At 45.6% G+C, this 23,059-nt stretch overlaps 1 protein-coding gene across 4 annotated transcripts in view; it reads left to right on the forward strand.

The window, feature by feature from the left end:
* The window catches only part of AHNAK2 (AHNAK nucleoprotein 2), a 96,271-nt gene that overhangs the window by 36,097 nt on the left and 37,115 nt on the right, over positions 1-23,059 (forward strand). Inside the window, exon 1 of one of the 4 annotated variants that reach the window (XM_088673572.1) lies at positions 18,954-19,133. The exons of the other annotated variants lie outside the window; for them this stretch is intronic. The gene's annotated coding sequence lies outside the window, so the exon portion shown is untranslated. Of the gene's footprint in view, positions 1-18,953; positions 19,134-23,059 lie in introns of those variants that run through there. 4 annotated transcript variants of the gene reach the window in all.

Raw genomic sequence — 23,059 nt, forward strand, 5'->3', positions numbered from 1 at the left:
GAAAGTCATACTAAAATGCTGAATAATTTGCAAGGTGATTGGGGTGGGGGGAAGGATTGCAAATTGCAGCACATATGCGGAGAACCAAATTTAAGATTTGGAAAAATGAGAAACTGAGAGGACAGGAATTGACAAATCCTTTGATCCCTAGTCTCCATATGCACAGAGCAAATAGGCACAGTCAGCACACATACACCCTAAAATATTTGAGAATGAGCAGGAGTGGGCTTGCTTGTCAATGGCTAGGGGGTGAGGGGCCTGCTGCAGACTTAGCCCCACCCACTCGCTCAGCAGGGTCTACAAGTTGCACCATGCAAATGAGTAGTTGTCATTCAGCCAGTTCTGACCACTGCCTTTTGAGACTGTGCGCAGAAGGCAAAACAGGCACTGGACTTCTGATGTGGGAGAAGAAGGCGTGTCCCTCTGTGTCTAGAACACGGCAGTGAGTCTGTTTAGGGCTGTTTTACACAGTGAGTGGCAGTAGTAGTAGAGCGTCAGACAGGCATCGTTCCCTGCCCTACCTGGAGATGCCAGGACTCGAACTCGGGACTTCCTTCGTGCAAAGTGCTCCCACTGAGCTCTGGGTCCTTCCACAAGGACATGCTGTCTGTACAGTTCCTTACAATAACCAAGCCTTCCCTACTCACCCAGTGATGCAGACACAAGCAATCAATGGGAGGGGGTAAGATTGCAGCCTTCCCTTATAGAGTTGTCACAAGCACGGGACTCCCCAAAGGTTTCCTACTGCCCTGAACGTGCCCAACCTTGTCCGATCTTGGAAGCTAAGCAGGGTCAAGCCTGGTTAGTACGTGGATGGGACCCTGCCTGGGAGTGCTGGGTGCCAAAGGCTTAGAAGCCTGGATAGCTCAGTTGGTTAGAGCCTGGTGCTGATAATGCCAAGGTTGCAGGTTCGATCCCTGTATGGGACAGCTGTGTATCCCTGCATTGCAACGGGTTGGACTAGATGATCCACAGGGTCAAGTCTACATTTCTATTATTTCTATAAGATCCGCTTTGGTTGGCTTCTATTCTGTGCTTCTGTTCTCTGCGTCAGTCAGTAGGGAAATTAAATCATTGCATCTCCTTGCAGGCCCCCTTTTAAAAAGAAAGGTGGAAAACTATGAAAAATACGTGCAAAAGAAATGTTAGGTTTCTGGGGCTGGTCCGTTCAAAAGTGTGGCCTCATCCTATACATGTTGGCTCACAAGTGAGTTCCATTCAGTTAACTGGGATGCAGATAAAATGAAAGAAACCTCCAAAATTTGCAGGTGCTAGAGACGGGGCCTTCTCCGTGGTAGTCTCTCATCTGTGGAAGTCCTTCCCAGTGGGAAAACAGTTGGCTCTTCAGTTCTGGATTTTAAGTGGGCTTTGCAACAATTGTTTCAAACTGCGTTTAGCTGCCTTGTCTTCTGGTGAATAACTTGGACGAGTTTTGTTTTATCCCAGTGGCTCTCCTGCAGCTGGTTTCAAGTGTCTTCTAAATCGTAATGTTACAGGTTGCTTGGCTGGACTTCCCTAGCTACTGTTTCAGATTATGGCCGCTTGGTTGATATTGTGCTTGTGAATAGTTTTATGTAAGCCACCTTAAGAGGGCTTTTTGGCCCGGAAAGGTGCCTTAGAGACACTTAAGATTAAATAACGAGAGGACTCTTGCGGAGTTTCTGTCGCTGTTTGTACTGGAGGAAGAAAGTTGTTTTGCTCGGGCCTCAGCTTGAGGGGAGTTGTATATTTGGCTATAGATTTATATATTGGCTGAGGTGTATATTTGTTTAACAGAAGGGGGTGAAATGCAGGATTGAAGTCTCTGCTCTGAGCCAGTTTAGGAGGTTTCAAAGCCTTTGGAGGCCAGATTTGACCCCAGGGCTTCCAGGTGCCTATCAGTATTGCAGATTCCATCAGCGCGTGAAACAACAACTTCTGGTTTCCATGTAGGAATGGCAGGCCAGACAAACCCAGCCTGGCCTGCTCTTGTACAGCTTGAGCTAGCCAGGAGAAGCTCTTATTTTAACCTCTTCCTTGCTGCACTTTAGATGACTAGTGAAAGGACAGCTGCAGGGGCCAGTCTGCAAGTTCGTAAAAGCATAGAGTTGGGAGAAGGGATGGGTTCAATGCACATTTAGAGTCTAAACTATCAAACACACACCATCTGAAGCAACACACAAACTGAGACTGAAATTCGCACCTGTCTGGGTTTTTCCATGCCAGTTTCCAACCGATGTGTACAGAAATACATACATTAGGAGAAAGTGTGCGTCATACTGTCAGTGAAGTTCACATAGAAAATGGCATTGTATCCGGGGGGGGGGGGGAGGAATGGCTTGCAAAAATGTGTGCGTTGGTCAAAACCACATGCAGAAATGTGTTTATTGCGATAAATTTACACTCAAACACTGATGGATGCTTATGATGATTTTAAAAAAATAATAAGTGAATTACTGCAGAAATGTGAAATACTGAATATAAGGGTGGGAAAACGAGGAAATGAGAGAGGTGAAATTGGCAGATTCTTCCATTCGTGGTTAGAAGGGTTTTGGGGGTGCTCTAGTCCTGGCATGGGGAACCTCTGGCCCAGGGTCCAAATGTGGCCCTCTGAAGCACACTGTCTGGCCCTTAGAACACACCCCTCACTGGACCTGCTCTGCTTCTCAAATCTTTTTGCCCAGTTGGAATGTGACTCTGAACTCTCCCAATGCCCCTTGTTTGGATGGGGAATAGAGAGGGCCGTGCCTGTGTGCGTGTAGAAACTAGCCTGCTCAAGTTCCCCAACCCTCGGTTAGGTTACCTTTTGGTCTGGCTGTCATGTCCTCAGATCTGGGACTTCGCATATGGGTCTGCCCTGAGCAAGTTATGTGCAAGGGTGGGGTAGGACTTACAGCACGGAAAGAGCTGCGTTGGTGGTGGTGGTCTGGTGTAGCGTTATATCCAAAGCCGGGATCTAGATGTGCTTCTTCTCCCCACGCAAACCAAGGTTTGTTCTTGGGTTGCTGCTCTAAGCCTCTCGGCTGCTGTGCTCCCTGCCCTCCTTGACTACCTTTGGCCAGGATGCGTGCTTGAAATGCATCTGTGCCTCTTGCTTGCATGGATGATGGCTGGAGAGATGCAAGAGGGCTGTGGGTGGAAACCTCTGAAATGTAGCCTACTGTACAAAGGTAAGATTCACACCTGGCACCCCACCCTGCTTTTGCCTCTGGCCCTGTCCGCCACTGGCATGTGGCCCCTGGAAGCTTGCCAGTGAGGCAATGTGGCCCCCAAGTTGAGAAAGCTCCCCCACCCCTGTTCTGGGGCACCCACAGCTCACAATTGGTGCTGCTCAGCCAGCTGGCGGAATCTTATCGGGCTCAGATCTGAAGCTGCAAGCTCCCCTGGAGTCTCCTTCCCAGTCAGTTGACCAAACCTGTGTTTTACCCTCTGCAGCAATCTCTAGCTGAGCAGGCAGCTGGCAGGCTGGTAGGATCAGCCAAGACATCTGGCCAGCAGGGCCCTGGCACAAGGCAGGTATTGGTGCTCTGATCAAGCAAAGCTGTGCCAGGGCTGTTGAGGACACTCCTTTTAAAAGAAATCATAGACCATAGAATCGTGAGGTTGGAAGGGACCACAATGCAATGCAGGAATATTTTGCCCAAAATAGGGTTCGAACTCATGACCATGAGACGAAGAGTCTCATGTTCTACCAATTCAAGAAGGGTGGGTCTGGAGCCTGCAGGCTGCAGCCCCAAAGGTCCACAGGAGAGGATTCTGTTGCTCATTTCTGAAGGCAAGTGGATTTCCATAACTGGAAGGGATCCAAGGGTCACCGAGTCCAACCTCCTTGCAATGCAGGAATCACAGCTAATAGGAGCAGAGCTTTTGCCACTGCGGCTCCTTGGGGAGGCCTTCTGGGCGCTATCTTTCTAAGGATTTAGAAGACCGAGATTTTGCGGTTATGGGTGACTCCCAATGCCATGTCTGGCTGCCACCCCTAGCTTGTCATTCTGACGGCTCTGTTTTGATGGGTGGGGCGGGAATGGCAAGTGTAACAGATGGGAACCTCGGGTGGATCTTTGCCAAACAGCTGCTAAGAGTTGGTAGGAAGGTACGGTTTTAAGTCGAGAAGCTGCAGGCAGGTGGCGATGTATAACCCTTCCCCTCCCTCCTGCTTTCCTCCTGTGTCCCCTTCTCCCTGCTGCCTCATTGCCAGAGCAAAACAAATATGGTTAGTAATCTGGAAAGCAAGTCCTATAAGGAAAGATGGGAGCAACTGAGGACCTTCACTTTGGAGAAGGCTGAGAAAGGACAGACTAACCCTTTAAAGCCCTATGCGGCTTAGGACCCTCATACCTACGGGACCGCCTCTCCTGGTATGCCCTGCGGAGGACCTTAAGGTCCATAAATAACAACATTTTGGAGATCCCGAGCCATAAGGTGGTTAGATTGGTCTCAACTAGGACCAGGGCCTTTTCAGTACTGGCCCCGACTTGTGGAACGCTCTCTCACAGGAGACCAGGGCCCTGCGGGATTTGACTTCTTTCCACAGGGCCTGCAAGACAGAGCTGTTCCATCTGGCCTTTGGGCTGGACTCCATCTGACCCCTATGTTTTCCTCCCTTATGGTTGATTTGGGATACTTTAAAATTTTAAAATTTTAAATTTCAAGTGTATTTTAACCCGTATTTTAATTAATTGTTTTTCTTTCTTTTACATCCTATTGTAATTTTATTGGTGTCAGCTGCCCTGAGGCCGGTTTTGACTGGGGAGGGTGGGGTATAAATAAAATATTATTATTATTATTAAATACCCAAAGAGTTGCCACATAGAAAAGGGCAAAGACTTCTTAAGTGCTTCCTGCCAAGGCAGGACTGGATCAGAGGTCACCCCCCCAGGGATGACACCCGGGGTGGACCACACCCACCACACCCCCTTCCTCCGCCAGTGAACTGGATCTAAAGCCATTTTGGTTGAACATTAGGAGACACCCTAATGTTTAATGGAAGAGCAGTTCGTGGAATCAACCTTGCAGAGGGAGCGGTGGGATCTCCCTTGCTTGGAGGTCTTCTCTTTGAGATGCTCTAGGTCAGAATTCTGTGTATCAAGCAGTGGGCTAGGCTCTATGGCCTTGAGGGACCCCTTCAATTCTAGGACTTCCCTGCAAAACAGCATGTCCAGAAACCTAGCTGCAGCGGGGCAGGGTTTTGCAGGGAGAAAGTGGCGGGTGGGGAAGGGTTAAGCACCCCATTCCGCTCACTGCTTCTCTGCTTCATATCATGCCCTCCCCACGCTGCTTTTCAGCTGTTCAGTAGAGAACCAGATTCTCTGCAAAATGTCTCATTCCATCCTTAATGGCCAGATTTTTACTTGATTTTATCGTAAGCTGCCGTGGGAGGGAATCATGTGAGCTTCACTCTTTCATTCTTCACAAGCCCTATTTATCCTGGCGTTCCCATTCAGCTGTATGTTAGTGCAGGATTGGTAGTTGATGCAGAGAGTAAGCCAGCTCCCTTTGATGTGTCTGTGTTTGCCTCTTTCCTTTTCTTTTCTACTGTTTTTGGTATAGCACTTTCCTAAAGTAAACTCAGCCCTTTGGATGGGAGGCTTATATAAATCTTATTTGGGGCAAGTGTGTTAAAGATGATCTCAGCCACTACTTAAAAGCAGTTTGCTGAAGATGGCTGCATTCCAGTCTGCAGTACAACTGTTTTTCATGCAAAATGCATCAAGGGTATATATTTTTTTCCCAGTCTGGAAAGCGTGCTGGCAAAACTTCTCTTTGGGGATATTCTGGTGATAGAGAATATTTTTAAGTTATAGTCTTCATCATCTTGTTAGGTCAGTTTTTATTCCCAGCTATGAGGTCAGTGTGCCTTTAGTTCTCTTTGGCCAGGTTTGCAGTTAATCACCCTAATCAAGTCCAGCGATCAGGGGATGATACAGTGAAATATATTAAGGCCCGGGGATTGGAATTGGCATTCGGGGCAGGGCAGAGCAACTTATGATTCACGAAGTTTGATGCAGTTCAGGAATTGTGGATATGTAAGTTAAGCCACTGTGGAAGTAGAACGTAGCCACTAGGCTAAGTAGCCGTTGATAGTCCTCTCCTCCTTGAATTTGTCCATTCCTCTTTTAAAGCCATTCGGAAGCAAGCCTGATGAGGAACGGTTGAAGGAATTGGGTATGTTTAGCCTGGAAAAGAGGAGAAAGAGAGAGGATATATGAAAACCATCTTCAAATATCTCAAGGGCTGTCACAAGGAAGAGGGAACAAGCTTTTCCCCCTCCTGCTCTGGAGGAGGGTAGGATCCGAACCAATGGCTTCAAGTTTCTTACAACTAAACATCGGGAAGATCTGTTTTGACAGTAAGAGCAGTTAAGCAGTGGAACAGTCTCCCTCGGGAGGTTGTGGACTCTCCTTCCTTGGAGGTTTTTAATCAGAGGGTGGCCATCTGTCATGGATGCCTAAGCTGAGATTCCTGCATTGCAGGGGGTTGGAGTAGATGACCCTTGGGGTCCCGTCCAACTCTACAATTCTATGATTTTATGAGCTAGTAGCCATCACTGCATCTTGTGAGAGGGATTCCATAGTTTTACCTATACACTGTGTTGTTGTTTATTAAATTTGTGTACAGTGGTACCTCTGTTTATGAACACAATTGGTTCCAGAAGTCTGTTCATAAACTGAAGCGTTCATAAACTGAAGCGAACTTTCCCATTGAAAGTAATGGAAAGTGAATTAATCCGTTCCAGACGGTCCGCGGAGTAAGCGTTCATAAACTGAAGCAAACTTTCCCATTGAAAGTAATGGAAAGTGGATTAATCCGTTCCAGACGGGTCCGCGGAGTACTTAAACTGAAGCGTTCATAAACTGAAGCATGGGTGTAATTGGTTCCGGAAGTCTGTTCATAAACTGAAGCAAACTTTCCCATTGAAAGTAATAGAAAATGAATTAATCCGTTCCAGATGGGTCCGCAGCGTTCATAAACCGAAAATTCATAAACCGAGGTGTTCATAAACCGAGGTTCCACTGTACAGTAATTCATACCTCATGTTGTGTCCGCTTCAGGTTACGTGTTTTCGTGTTGCGTCCCACAACAACCCAGAAGTACCGGAACAGGTTACTTCCAGGTTTCGAAGCTTGCTCATGCGCAGAAGCGCTAAATCACGCTGCGTGCGTGCGCAGATGCAGCACTTCAGCTTGCGTCAGTTCCGTGTTACGGACGGGTCTCCGGAACAGATCCCGTCTGTAACATGATGTTCCACTGTACTGCACTTCACCCAGAGATCTCAGGGACATTCACAACTGGGGTGAAAGACTTTATTTGCTCTATCTTGATTCCTCCATCACTCAGCTTCGTTCTTTTAAGTTGCAAAAGCTGACCACTGGATAGCTCAGTTGGTTAGAGTGTGGTGCTGATAACAGCAAGGTCGCAGGTTCGATACCTGTATGGGACAGCTGCGTATTCCCTTCCAGCTCTACAGTTCTATGATTCAACGACAGGATTTCCTAATCTGTCAAGAGGCACTCAGTAGAATGCTGGGGCAACATTGCACATTAGTAAGTACAAAGCGCAGCTGTTTTCTTCCAGGCAAATATTAACTCTGCTTTGCTCCTGATGCGGTTCAATGGATGCTGTCTCCGCACCATTTAACTTGGTTGGTTTTTGGTAATGCCTTCATTGTTAACATGAAACACGGACAATAAGGCATGAGCCTCACATTACTTTTAAAAGCACCATTTGACCTGCTTAGAGTGGATTGACTCAAACAAGGAAGCAGCGTCTGTATGAAATTCAACCCATCAGCCCAGTGGGCGTATGTAGAAGTCCTCCAGTTTGCCATGACTCTCCCCCAAAGAAGACTGGGAAGTGTACTTTGTTAAAGGTGCCGGGAATTGTAGCACTTTTGAGAGGGTCTCCTAACAACTTTCAGCACCCTTAAGAAGCTGGGGTTCCCAGGATTATTTGGGGGATGCCATTATGAGGAACGGCTTAGGGAGCTGGGTATTATGAGGAACGGCTTAGGGAGCTGGGTATGTTTAGCCTGGAGAAGAGAAGGTTAAGGGGTGATATGATAGCCATGTTCAAATATATGAAAGGATGTCATATGGAGGAGGGAGAAATATTGTTTTCTGCTGCTCCAGAGAAGCGGACAAGGAGCAATGGATTCAAACTTCAAGAAAGAAGATTCCACCTAAACATTAGGAAGAACTTCCTGACAGTAAGAGCTGTTCGGCAGTGGAATTTGCTACCAAGGAGTGTGGTGGAGTCTCCTTCTTTGGAGGTCTTTAAGCAGAGGCTTGACAGCCATATGTCAAGAATGCTTTGATGGTGTTTCCTGCTTGGCAGGGGGTTGGACTGGATGGCCCTTGTGGTCTCTTCCAACTCTATGATTCTATGATTCTATGATACTGTTAAAGTGATATAAGAGTGCTTTAAATGTATGGTGCAGATGGGACCAGACATTGGGGAGAGGGGCGATGAAGTTTCTGCCTGTGATGAACAACAGCTGATGGGAGTTCCAGTCCAACAGTGTCTGGAGGAACCCTGAGATCATCTTTCTACAGTTAAACCATGCTATATGATTGGGGTGTGCTGAGATTATTGTGTGATGTCTACATGTGGCCTTTGTATACCAGTATGTTAAGCCCAGTGTGCTTGAATTGCTGAAGAGGAGGTGTGCAGGGGCGCGGTCCTTTAAGGAATCCCAAGAACATGGAAATTTAGCTTACCAGCCTCTTACCAGGCTAGTAACTTTTGAGTGTTATTTGCAAGGCCTAAAACTCATAGGCTAGAGATCGTGGGCTTTGGGTGCCAGTGAAAACAAACGACGGCACTGTCTGCCACATAATACAGTTTTAAACAAGGACTTCTGAGAGATTAAAATCTAGCACTGTGCTCCAAAAGAGATACCATTTCCACGTGACTGCCAATATTTCCTGTTTCTAGCAGAAGAGCATTTCCTGTTTCTAATATCAGCCCAATGCAGAAAGCCCAGTGATAAACAAAAAATAAGCCTGGCATTTTGGAAAGACAAGGTTGGAATGTGTGTTGTTCCCTGTAGCACAGGAAAAAGATTGTCAGCAGTGTATTATTTTAATAGAACTGTTTCCATTATTCTAGAGGAGCTAATTCTAGTCATTAAACCAAGCTCTTTATGAGATTTATGAACCCTGGAATTACGCACGTAAACATCAACATTTCAGGGTTCCTTGAAAGCAAACAGTTGTGTCATCATTGCGCAAGCAAATATGTGTAATTATGGAATCTGTGCTTCAGGAATTCTTGAGGAATTCATTCTTTGCAAATTCACAGACGGACCAACCTGATCTGCGGCTCCAGGACTAAGGAGTGCACTGCATTCCTCCAGATATCGTGACACAGATATCTGTTCAAAAACTGCCCCCTTTTTATTTTAAAGATGTGCATTTTGGGATAAACTACAGCTAGAAATGCAGAATGTGAGAGAAAATATATTTGCAAATGCACATTTTTGCTAGAAAACGTGTATTTAAATATGATTTCCGAGCTTTTTTATTTAAAAAACTCACAAATTAATGCAGAAACAGAATGACACAGACTTATGAATGAGCACATGCAAAGCTGTTACAATCTGGAATTAGTTTGATCCATCCATTGCTATGTATACTTAGAGTACAATACGTGCGTTGAAAATTGCCTTCTGTCAGATCAGACTATGCTTCTCTTGCCAATTGCGGTCTACTCTGACTGGCAGCAGCATGCCAGAGCCTCAGGTGAGGGCCTTTCACAGCCCTTTTATCCAATACTGTATCCTTTTAATAGCAAATGCTATTTAATGCTTTTAATAGCAAACGGGACTTTGGACATGTAGTGTATTTGCTCTGCCTCTGAGCTGCAAGTCTTTCTTTCTTTCTTTCTTTCTTTCTTTCTTTCTTTCTTTCTTTCTTTCTTTCTTTCTTTCTTTCTTTCTTTCTTTCTCTTGTTTCGCTGCTGGCAAGATGTGGCAGGAGAAGCTGTGCAGCAAAAGTGTCGATACTGATAATGTAGTAGGGAACGAACGGCACTTTAACTGTGAGGGCGCTGTGTAGAGCAGTGGTTTTCAACCAGTGTGCCATGGCACCCTGGGGTGCATTGAATGATGGTCAGGGACCCTGGCCTCTGTCCCTCTTTCTTTCTTTCCTTCCCTCCCTCCTCTGATGCCCTCTCTCGTCTCTGCCTTTACTGCAGCAGCCCTGGCAACAAGCTCCCCGGGTGAATGGAGCCTCTGAGCCTAAGGGGTGCTGGCTACCAGGAGCTGAGGGGGGCCTTGGAGTAAGCGAGCAAGCAGACGAGGGAGCCCAGCCAGCCAGTCCGCCGGCCCTTGCTGTCAGGAACAGACAGACAAGTCCCAGGCCCCTGTGGGGCAGTGTGAGGAGGCATGTTTCTTTGGGGCTGGGAGGGCGGGACGGGCAATTCAGAGACCAGGACTCTCAAGGAGAGGGGAGAGGAGAGGAGAGGAGGCTGAGGGAACACTCCACAAGGGAGGGTGTTTGGAAAAGGGTGAGGGGCTGCCGGCTCTGCAGACAAGGAGTGACATAACTGGGCTCCTGAACTCCACAGGCGTGCAGCAGAAAGAATGTAGTTGGTCAAGGGAGCTGTGGACTCAAAAAAGTTAAAAACCTCTGGTGTAGAGACATCCAATGTTGGAGGGAAGGAACCAAAGGAGCAAGCCCTCTTCAGACATGGATAAGGCAGGAGGGCTCAAATGCTTTAGGGGCCCTAGGGATGGAGTTTGCAAACATCCCTACTTCACAAATTCTGAAAGAAGATGCAAAACAAAACACAACGCCCTGTTGTAAACAAAACCTGCCCTTATTCCCTTATGGGGTACACAAGAGCCCTTAGAGAGTCCTTAGTGGGTTCTCCATCGGTAGGAGGAAATAACAGAGGCCAACCAGAGAATATTGAGAAGCAAAGCAGCTAGTAGGCCTGATCTTTATTGAACTGTTGCAACAGGGTGCTCCCTCTCACACAGGAGAAAAGAGGAGGACCCAGAACCAAGGTGTGCCTGCCCTTATATAGACAATTATCGTACATTTAAAAAAAAATGCCCGAGCAGGGCTTTCATAAGCTTGAGGGGAGGGGGCCTGGTTTTATAAAGTGTGCAAAACTCTGAGTTAGGGAAGGAAACTATAAGTGCCTTAATATATGTGAATGTATTACTGTATATGGCTATAATTTATTTGCCAAATGCTATTTAATTCTTTTTGTAAGCTATTAGCTCTCAGGCAAGGCATGTTCTTTTCTTCTTCTTCTTTGGCGATCACTCGTAGCCGAGTAAGATTGTTTTCCATAAACATGGTTTTAACAATGAGTCCAGAAGTGACTGTGGAGGCCAATTCTGGATCCACACATCCTTCCACAGTGGGGACATTGGTTTCCGGACGGGAGTTGACCACGGTGTCGATTTGTCAAGCGTGTCTTCCTCTTAGCATGTTTCTCCCTTGCGTCCTGAGTTCGAGTGTCTTCAAAGCCCCTGACACCTTTGGTAAAGGCTGTTCTTCAACTGGAGCGCTCGCAGGCCAGTGTTTCCCAGTTGTCAGCGGGACATTTTTTTAGATTTGCCTTGAGACAGTCTTTAAAACTCTTTTGTTGACCACCAGCATTACGCTTTCCATTTTTAAGTTCGGAATAGAGTACAGTAGTACCTCAGGTTAAGAACTTAACTCGTTCTGGAGGTCTGTTCTTAACCTGAAACTGTTCTTAACCTGAGGTACCACTTTAGCTAACGGGGCCTCCCGCTGCTGCCACACCGCCATCACATGATTTCCGTTCTCATCCTGAGGTAAAGTTCTTAACCAGAGGTACTATTTCTGGGTTAGCGGAGTCTGTAACCTGAAGCATCTGTAACCTGAAGCGCCTGTAACCTGAGATACCACTGTAGTTGCTTTGGAAGACGATCATTGGGCATCTGCACAACATGACCAGTCCAACGAAGTTGATGTTGAAGCTGATTGATACTGTGGGAAAACCCACAAGGATTTTCTTCTTGTGCCTGATTGGCTGCAAACACACTGTACATTTAAAGCCCCCCCCCCAAAAAAAAGAATAATGGGAACTGTAGTTTAAGGGTGCTGGAGATTGCAGCACTGTGAGGGGGGAACTATGGTTCCCAGGATTCTTTGGGGGAATCAATGTGCCTTTAACGTGACTTAAGTGTATGGTTTGTGTGCGGCCTATATTTGTTTCTAAAGAAAGGACTTCCTTCAGCAGCTGGTTTGAATGCTGGCAGCTGTCCTCTTCAGGGATTACTGGCCACACATAAGGGGATGTTTTGTGTTCCTGAGAGAGGCTTTGCCTTCCCATTGTTCCTTTCAGCCTCCTCCCCTTGAGAATTCTGCTGAGCCTGATTCAGCAGAATCGCCCACTAATTCACATACCAGTCTGTCAGGTTCTACAGGAGAGGTCTCCTTCTCTACTGCTAGAAGCAAAGATCACAATAATGCAGGTGTGCCCAGTGACTGAGAGTTCAAATGTTGGCTGTTGAGGAAATGTTGTGATTCGGGGAGTATCTGGCTCTGAAACTGCTGCCCCAATTCATACATTCAGTATTCACCATGCAGAGCAGACTCGTCAACATAGTCCAGGGGTGAGGAACCTTTTGTGGCCAGCAAGCCAGATCCTTTTCTCTCCACCCAACGATGGGCCAAGTTTGACATTACCTCGACACCTGGCATTACTATGACATCAAGTGATGCTGCCCTTTGAAGCCCCAAATATTGGTTCTTCAAAGTGCAGCATGGGGCTGTTTGAAAGCCCTTTTGCAAACAGCCTCGCAATGTTCTGTAAAGCTTTGAAAACTGGAAGTGTAAAGAGCAACTCGGGACTGATTGCGAAAGGGCTTTCAAACAGCCCCATGCTGGGCATCTGTTCTCATCAGGAGAACTGGCAGCGCAGCTAATGCAGAATCAGACCCAGCTCCCTGCCCACCAGCTGATGTTGCCCGCTCACTCACCAGAATGGTGTCAGCTGATTGACTAGTGGGCATAAATTTGACTCTACAGCAAGCCTAGTGGGCATAAATTTGGCTCTCGAGTGGTTCCCTGCCCATACCATAATTACATGGTTTGTTTGTCAGTTTCTCCATTCCTAATTTCCTAAGTGTAAAAGAACCTTTTGAATTTCTCCCTGGCTGTCCCTACTAGAAAATGGGGAAGTCCCATTCCATAATGATAATTTGACTATTTATACCCCACACATCTTACTGGGTTGCCCCAGCCTCTCTGGGCGACTGCCAACATATATAAAAACATAATAAAACACATTGCTATTTTTCTAGAAAAAAGGGTGCTGGAACTCACCATGAATGCCTCCCTTGTTCTCTTAGAATGACAATGGTGCCCACCTGAGAGGTGCCAGAACTAGTTCCTTTGAGTTCCGGCTGACAAAACAAGCCCTGATAAAACATTAAACATTTAGAAACATTTAGGGCTGCCTTCAGATGTTACAGACGCTTCAGGTTAGAGACTCCGCTAATCCAGAAATAGTACCTCGGGTTAAGAACTTTGCTTCAGGATGAGCAAAGAAATCGTGTGGCAGTGGCGGGAGGCCCCATTAGCTAAAGTGGTACGTTGGGTTAAGAAGAGTTTCAGGTTAAGAACGGACCTCCAGAACGAATTAAATTCTTAACCCGAAGTACCACTGTATAGTTGCTTATCTCCTTGGCTTGGGGATCACATAACTCCATAGCCTCCAACATTTCTCCGATGAAAATAGGGACGTCCTAAAGAAAAGTGGGACATTCCAGGATCAAATCAGATACTGGGGTGGCTTCTGTAAATCTGGGACTGTCACTGGAGTGTCTGCAGAGCCAGAGGCAAATGTGAGCAGAGCAGTCAATGTGAAGGTACCGTATAGACCTGGCAATCCAACATACCTTCAGATAAAATCCAACTGTTTATTCCTCTGGAAAGAACCTACGTTCCCCCAGCCTAGGAAAGAACAAGGAAGTCTGCAAGAGCCAGGTGCTACAGGGCTTGACATAGAGCAGGGGAAGCGGTGAGAATGTGTTAGCAAACACACGGCAGATGACAAAATGCACACAGCAAAGAATCTTCTCCCCTGGCTTGTGTTTTGATTTCTTTCGCTCTCGTCTCCTCCAAGAACTCAAGAGTAATTTCCAGTCATTGCAACACCCTCTTGGCTGGGGTGGAGCTCTGGCTGTGCTCACCCAAGACGTCTCAGAGTGTAAATCATTCTCCTCTCCAAGCCTCTTTGCAGTGGCAAACTTCAGCTTCTGGAACTAAGATGCCTTGCAGCCTGGAAGAGGCAAATGGCAAGCACGAAAATAGTAAGATGTCATGAAATAAATAAACCTTTATTTACAAAATAGAAAAATTCCTTCCAGTAGCACCTTAGAGACCAAGTAAGTTTGTCATTGGTATGAGCTTTCGTGTGCATGCACACTTCTTCAGATACACTGAAACAGAGGTCACCAGACCCTTATATGTAGTGAGAGGGTGGGGGAGGGGTATTATTCAGAAGGGTGGTGGGAATGGGTGGTTGGCTGATAGGTGTGGTAAACCTGTATACGACTGTTGACGGCTGCAATTGGTCTTACAGGAAAAAGCAAGGGGTGAGATGGCTAAAAGTATAATGAGATAAGAATCCAATGTCTCTGTTCAGACCATGGTTTTAAGTTTGGTAATAAGTTGCAATTCAGCAACTGGAATGAATTTTTTAAATTTTGTTTCGACTGCGGCAGACCAACACAGCTAAATACCTGTAACTAGAACCTTTATTCCCATGGACTGCAAGAAGATCAAACCTATCCATTCTGAAGGAAATAAGCCCTGAGTGCTCACTGGAAGGACAGATCGTGAAGCTGAGGCTACAATACTTTGGCCACCTCATGAGTAGAGAAGACTCCCTGGAAAAGACCCTGATGTTGGGAAAGATTGAGGGCACTAGGAGAAGGGGACGACAGAGGGCGAGATGGTTGGACAGTGTTCTCGAAGCTACTAACATGAGTCTGACCAAACTGCGGGAGGCAGTGCAAGACAGGAGTGCCTGGCGTGCTCTGGTCCATGGGGTGACGAAGAGTCGGACACAACTAAACGACTAAACAACAACAACAGAACCTTTATTCACGTTACCTAATCTGCTTCAATCGCAATGTTGAACTTGTTGCAGAATTGAAAGCCAGCTTTGGGTGACGGTAGCTGAGAGACATGAAAATGCATGTACGGTACTGTATATGCCCCCAAATCTTCCCTTTGGGGGCTTCTGCCAGCTCAGGCATTGCCAAACCTCTCAAACTTTATGAGTGTATTAAAGGCAGGGAATGTGAGCCAGGTCTCAGGTTAAACTTCTGAAATCTCCAGGTAGGGTTGGGAATGTTCCCGGTCTAAAATCCTGGAGAGCAGCTGCCAGTCAGTGCAGACAATCAGAAGCAGCTTGTCATGTATTCATCTTAGGGGGGGGGGTTCAATGTTTTTTCAGGCCTGCTCCAAAGTGAAGGTAGTCTAAGTCGGAGACCACTAGCCCTGGGCGAGAACAAGCCCCAAAGCCACATTCATGTCAACAGGGCTTCTGCCAGAAGCCCAGAAGATATTATGAGCCACATGCTGCAAAGCTGAAATTACTGTCAAGCCATCTTCACAGCCTACCAATAAGGAGGTAATAAAACACCCACTGTCTGCATTTCCTTGTTCTTTTGACAACAGAACAGCTTCTGTGAAATATTATTCACCTCCGGCTGAAAAAGCTCCCAGCAGTGGAATTCCAACAGGACTACAAAGCTTGCGTTACTGGCATTTCTTGATTTTTTTTTTCAGGTTGTACAAGTTTTTTTTTAAAAGAACACTTTCACTGCGAAAAAACAGGAAAGCATCAGGGAAACAGCCCTGTCCTGTTATTTATGGACTCTCCTTTCCCCCAGACTGTGCTTCAGCCCAACACCTGTTTGAGCAGCATTCATGCAATGGGAAAAAGCAGAAGTGTTGTCAGTGTAGAGTTAAGCTGCATGGAGTTCAATTTGTCCCAGGGCACAGGCTTCAAAGAATCTGTTCTCGGCACTAGGACTTCGCCCTGGGATGTGTGAAGTGCTGAAAAAGACAAGCACCTCTGAGTGTAAAGTGAATTAATAGTAATTGGCTGCAAGCAAAATCAATCTCCCTGAGATGCTAGTTTCCAGCTATGCATTATTCTATTTTTCACAGAGGGAATCATTTATATTTGGGAAGAGTTGCAGCCTGACAGCAACATGCTGAATGCACAAAAAGTCACAGGTTCAATCCTTGGCGAAGGCTCTGAATCTCAGGGTTGTGGGTTCGAGCCCTGCCTTGGGCCGAAGATTCCTGCCTGGCAGGGACTAGATGATCCTTGGGGTCCCTTCCAACTCCACCATTGTCTCCGCTGCCTTTAAATGCTTCCCCCCTTTTTTCTTCTTCTTTTGCTTCTCTATCCTATGAATCCTTCATGCTTTTCTAAAGAAAAGGGAGGGGAGAAGGCTTTTAAAAATGCCATTATCCAAGTTGACCTCAAAGCCAGGAGACCTCCAAGGTCAAAATGCTGACAAAACACAGTCCTGATAAAAGCCCTGTCCAGAGGAGCATTGCACATGCTGCAAACCTTTTGGGAGGGGACAGAGGTTAATTTGTGAATAGAGGTTAGTGAGAAAGCTGGGGACCAAGCAGCTAATGTCAACAAGGAGCTGTTGGTTTTTCCTACAGATGAGACAATGCCTTTGGAAAGTTTTTGTTCAAAAACCGAAACTACAGTTAAAAACTGATCTCATGTTGCAGAATGTGTATCAAACGGGGAATGATTCCAGATGCAGAAAATGCTTGGTCAGGTTTTCTTAGATTTCACCGAATAAGATCTTTGGGTCGTCGATTAGACATAACCAGATGCCTGCCTCTTTCTTTCTTTCTTTCTTTCTTTCTTTCTTTCTTTCTTTCTTTCTTTCTTTCTTTCTTTCTTTCTCGGAACTAGCAAACTTTTATTGTTTTTCCTTGGATGTGGGATTGTTTAAAAGTAATATTTTCTGTATGCTATAAAATGGTTTTAAGAACGTAAGAATTCCGTAGCAGAATGACAACAAAGTCCATATAGTCCAATAGTGGCTGATGTGAATTATAGGCCAAAACATTGAATCATAGAATTGTAGAGTTGGAAGGGACCTCAAGGCTCATCTAGTCCAACCCCTTGCAATGCAGAAATCTCAGCTGAAGCATCCATGACAGGTGACCATCCTTCCTTCTAGAAGGGAAGGTTGCAGTAAAGCAGTAAATTGGCTTCCTTTGAACACTCTACATCAGAGGACCAAAAGTCACATCAACCTTGACCACTGGTCAGTTCAGCAGAGGCTGATGGGAGTTAGAGTCCCACAGCACTTGGTTATCTCATGATATTGTAGAGTGGGAAAAGGTTCAGAAAAGGGCATGGCCACACGACTAAGCAGGTGGAGCCAGTGGCGTTCCTACCCCAGCTGTTATGCACGGGGCGTGGCACATGCACAGTCTGCACGGCACCCCGTATGGAGTCCGCATCTCCCCAACCCAGCAAGCTCTGCGCGTTTTAAGGCAACGTGGGAGCCGGTGTCCTTTTATGGCACTGCACTCGTCACCTCCCCAGCCCAGCAACCTCTGCCTCCGCGCCGGGCCGGCCATTGTTGAGTGGTGGATGGCAGCCAGCAGCATCGGGGCGGCCTCTCCGCAATGGCAGCCACGACGGCCGTCAGCAGCGGAGGGGCCAGGGGGCACTGCCCCCCGCAAAGTGCAGCGCAGGGCAGCTTGCCCCCTACACCCTCGTTGCTACGCCCCTGGGTGGAGCAACTTCTCTACGAGGAAAGGTTGCAGTTTTTGGAACTTTCTGGTTTCAAGAAATGACAAGCAAGAAGGGGGGGATGAGAGACTTTGTAAAACCATTCATTACATGAAGAAAGCGGATCAAGGAAGGTTTTTCTCCGTCTCTCATAACACTCGAAGATTCAAATATTAGAAGATTGGAGATAGAAGAAAGAACTTATTCACGCAGTGTGGAACTGAACTGTGGAACTCACTTCCACAAGAGACAGTCGTGGTGGTCACCAAAACAAATGGCTCTAAAAGAGGACTGGACAGATTCATGGAGAATAAGACCAGCTTGGCATCCCCAAACTTCGGCCCTCCAGATGTTTTGGACTGCAATTCCCATCACCCCTGACCACTGGTCCTGTTAGCTAGGGATCATGGCAGTTGTAGGCCAAAACATCTGGAGGGCCACAGTTTGGGGATGCCTGAATAAGACTGTCAACGGCGATTAGCCTTGATGACTATGTTCTGCCTCCAGGGTTGGAGGTAGCAAAGATTCTGAAGCCACAAGAGGAGAGAGCGCTCTTGTGCTCAGATCCTGCTTCAGGAAAGCCCCGGCAGGCTTCCAGAGAATGTTGAGATTCCTGGGCACAGAATTTGACAGTCACGTTTCTCCCAGGTTCTCGAATTATTATAAATAAACCCCTCTTTACCTCTTTTTAAAAAATCACGATTTAGTGGGCTGTCCCTTTCTTTTGGCCTCTGTTTCTGCATTCTTCTCCTTTTTTTTAATGCACATAAAGATTTGGTGCCCCAAAGGGTGTTTCCTTTCCCAGGCCTCCTCGTATTGTTTCCTCGGTTCCCATTTCTCAGCCCTCGGAGACACAAAGTTACTCATAAACATGCTTTCGGCTGGTGGATTCATGTGTGGTTCTCTATAGCAACAAACAAAACCGTGAGTCAGAAACTGGCATAGAGCTAGAAACACATCCCGCCCCCTCCCGCCCCTCCATCCCCGGACATTGCCCAGCGTTTTCTTAATTTCTGTGACATGCTGCTGAGTCCTGCTGTTGCCCCTGATATCTACTCTCGAGTTTCTAACAGAAATACACCCCTTTTTTCTCATCCCTCCATCCCCAAGTGGGGGTGTGTGAAGCTGAGCCTGCTGAATTTCATTCTGTCATGCAATTGTTAAAGTTATCCAGAGCTGCTCCCCCCCATCAGAACATTTGCAGACACCATGTCAGCAACGTTTAAATTCTGCGTTGCACTTGAATGACTGAAAAACAGGTCCGGTTCTTCTTCCTCACCCCATCCCAACTCCTGCCCCCAACTCCTGGAAATTAGGAACAGAGGAGCCAGATGCAAAAGGGGACAGGATTTCTGCACCTTTAATATATCCAGCCAACCTGGGTAGGTAAATCACGTAGGTACCTTCGGCTAGTCCCTGGCTAGGTTCAGATGCAAAGTTCTAGATCTAAAAACTCACATTTTAGAGCAGATTCTGCAAGTGTCCCTATTTTCCAGGGACATCCCTGATTTAAAGAAGCCGTCCCACTTTCTGATTTGATCCCAAAATGTCCCACTTTCCCTTAGGATGTCCCTATTTTCACTGGGGAAATGTTGGAGGGTATGGAGTTATCCGACCCCCGAGCCATCCGAAGGCAATCCTGTATAGGGAAGGGTTTTTTAAAAATGTTGAATGTTTTATCGTTTTTATATATGTTGGAAGCTGCCCAGAGTGGCTGGGGCAACCCAGTAGGATGTGTGGGGTATAAATAGTAAAATTATCATTCTGGAATGGGATGACCCTATTTTCATCGGAGAAATGTTGGAGGGTATGTTAGAGCAGGAACAAAACCAGGCTTCAAGAGCTCTCTTTCCCCCCTCTCCTGTGCCCATGTGCAGAGGAGATGTCCTGCTTTGTTAAACAGCAGCCTGTTGCATCTACAAAACTGGGACAGCAAAATCACAGTTTTGTGGTTTGGATGTTGCGAGCACTGGTGGAGGAAGAGGGGGGGGGAGCGCACCACCCCTGGCAGCGTGATCATAGAATCATAGAATCAGAGAGTTGGAAGAGACCACAAGGGCCATCCAGTCCAACCCCCTGCCAAGCAGGAAACACCATCAAAGCATTCCTGACAGATGGCTGTCAAGCCTCCGCTTAAAGACCTCCAAAGAAGGAGACTCCACCACACTCCTTGGCAGCAAATTCCACTGCCGAACAGCTCTTACTGTCAGGAAGTTCTTCCTAATGCTTAGGTGGAATCTTCTTTCTTGTAGCTTGAATCCATTGCTCCGTGTCCGCTTCTCTGGAGCAGCAGAAAACAACCTTTCTCCCTCCTCTATATGACATCCTTTTATATATTTGAACATGGCTATCCTATCACCCCTTCACCTTCTCTTCTCCAGGCTAAACATACCCAGCTCCCTAAGCCGTTCCTCATAAGGCATTGTTTCCAGGTGATCCCGGTAGCGTGTCATCGTGCCAGCCCCGCCCCCGCCTGCTCTCCACCCCCCAGTGCTGGAGCATGAAGCTCCGCCACTGGCTGCAAGGAAAGCCTGTTTTAATAAGTAGCAACTCAATGTTTGGCAGATAGAGATCTCTGTAGTAGCAATTTATCTCTGGAACTCTCTGCCACAAGGAAGCTCGCATGGCCATCGTACTTCCTTCACTGGCAAAGAACCCTGTGCAAAATGGTTGCTGCCTGTTTTACAGTAACTGTATTTTGGATAAATGTGCAATTAATTGTGGCTGTTTCGAATTTTATCGTGTTATTATCTTCCTTAGTGTGTCAGGCAAGCCACTATTCTGAGTCATGCTTTTTTAAAAGGGTAAGGGGAACTGGGGATGAGTTTATGGAACCAACAAGGGGGCAGCGGCCCAAAAAGGTTTGGAAACCACTGGCCTTGGGCAAGTGTTAAATGTGTTTTCATCACTGGTGAGATTATATCTCACAATCCCTAAATGGTCTTCTTGATCACCTGAATATGATTAGTTCAGTCTGGTCAACATGACTGCCTGTTGTTGAACATTTCTGGAACATAAAGAAGGTTTTTTGTTTTGTTTGTTTTTCTGAATCACATGCTTAAGCAAAAGCACTTCTAGTCCAGCTTGCTTAGGAACATGCCTCGAAAAATGTCAAAACTCGCTTTCAGATATTCTACCAGTGTTTAATGTAGATGCAGAAGCCAAAATTCAGAATTCAGTTGCAGACTATAAACAAGATCCATAAACTAAAATAAGAGCATATGGATAAGGCCTGAGGCCCATCTAGTCTAACTTCCTCTCATTATTATTATTTTATATTTTATTTATGATTTTCAGTTTTATACATTTCAATATTTTTATGGTCATTTTAACATTTCAAAACTTGACTTCCTTCCCCCTCTTTCTGCGGTTCCTTAAATTTATTTTTAATATCTCCTGCATATCCAAATTAGCTTGATTTGCTCATTTTTTCATCTTTAAATATATACTCTTACAAAACTGCAGGTTATTACAACAACCCTGCCAATGTTCTTATCAGTTTACAGTTTGTTTGTAAATAGTTCATAAACCATTTCCATTCTTTTATAAAAAAAGTTTGTTATCTTGATTTCTTATCTTTCACCATTTCTGCATATTTCACAAGTTTTTGTATCCATTCTTCTTTTGCTGGGATTTCTTCTTTCCATTTTGGGGCAAGTAACATTCTTGCCGCTGTAGTTGCATACATGAATAAATTTCTATATAGTTTGGGTAGTTCTGTCCCTATAATTCCCAAAAGGAAAGCTTCTGGTTTTGGGGGTTTTTTTTTACAAGCTTTATTTTAAAACATCTTTTTCAATTCATTACCATATATTCTGGTGTATAAGACGACTGGGCGTATAAGACGACCCCCAATTTTTCCAGTTAAAATACAGAGTTTGGGATATACTCGCCGTATAAGAAATACGACCCGGCGTATAAGACAACCCCCAATTTTTTAGAAGATTTTCCTGGGTTAAAAAGTAGTCTTATACGCAGGAATATACAGGTATATATCATTTCCCAGTAAGCTTTAACCTTAGTACAAGACCACCACACATGATAAAAATCACCTTCTTTCTCTTTACATTTCCAACACTTATTTGATTTGGATTTATACATTTTTGCCAATTTACTCAGCGTTAGGTACCATCGATATATCATTTTCATGTATTGTTTTAATACTCAATTGGGAGCCGCCCAGAGTGGCTGGGGAGACTCAGCCAGATGGGCGGGGTAGAATATTATTATTATTATTATTATTATTATTATTATTATTATTATTATTATTTAATTTTCTTTTAGACCATAACATGCTATAAATTTTATGTCCTTATTCCACAATGGTTCCCATGCCTCCATATCTATATTATGACCAATAAAAAAGGTAAAAAGGTAAAGAAATCCTGGACGGTGAAGTCCAGTCAAAGGCGACTAGGGGTTCCAGGGCTCATCACGCTTTCAGGCCAAGGGTTCCAGCGTTTGTGGTTTCAGCTTGCAACCCCAGCTGCTCATGAGCAATTGCAAAGTGTGCTTCTGTCAGCAGTGAGTCACTACAGAGAATACACACACACACACACACACACACAGCATCAGAGAGAATGTTTTCCAGAAAAAAAAAATAGGACTTTTATTTCTATTTGAGGACAGATTTGAACTCTGGTAGCTCCTTTTCTCTGTAAATTAAAGGGCCGATTCTACCAATTGTCTAAACTCATGATGCCCATAAATACCTTGCCTCCAAGCTTCCTTATTAAATGCCTGGTTCTCATTGCCAAGCAAATGTCAGGGTTTTCGTTCTGTTTTTTTTTGCAAGCAGTCATGCCATTTATGGTGATTTTTACACAGAGGCTAGATGTTTCTTCTCTAGAAACATCACCAATAAAACCAACAGACTCGTGACAACTTCTAAACTTACAGAAGTATATAACTCCCCCAACCGTCTGATTTCTCTGATCTTGTCAGGGTTCCTCTCAGCTTAGCCAATAACAAATTTTTGGTCTGGTCTAAAAAAAAAAAAGGCACCTCTTCAGGACAGGGTGGAATAATAATAATAATAATAATAATTTATTATTTATACTCCGCCCATCTGGCCGGGTTCCCCCAGCCACTCTGGGCGGCTTCCAACAAAACAGAAATTCTAAAATACAGAAATCCATCAAACATTAAAATACAGAAATCCATCAAACATTAAAAGCTTCCCTGAACAGGGCTGCCTTGAGATGCCTTCTAAAGGTCTGGTAATTGTTGTTCTCTTTGACCTCTAGTGGGAGGGCATTCCACAGGGTGGGTGCCACTACCGAGAAGGCCCTCTGCCTGGTTCCCTGTA

The sequence above is a fragment of the Zootoca vivipara genome, chromosome 1, assembly GCF_965207765.1.
Source record: "Zootoca vivipara chromosome 1, rZooViv2.hap1.1, whole genome shotgun sequence".
Classification (NCBI taxonomy): domain Eukaryota; kingdom Metazoa; phylum Chordata; class Lepidosauria; order Squamata; family Lacertidae; genus Zootoca; species Zootoca vivipara.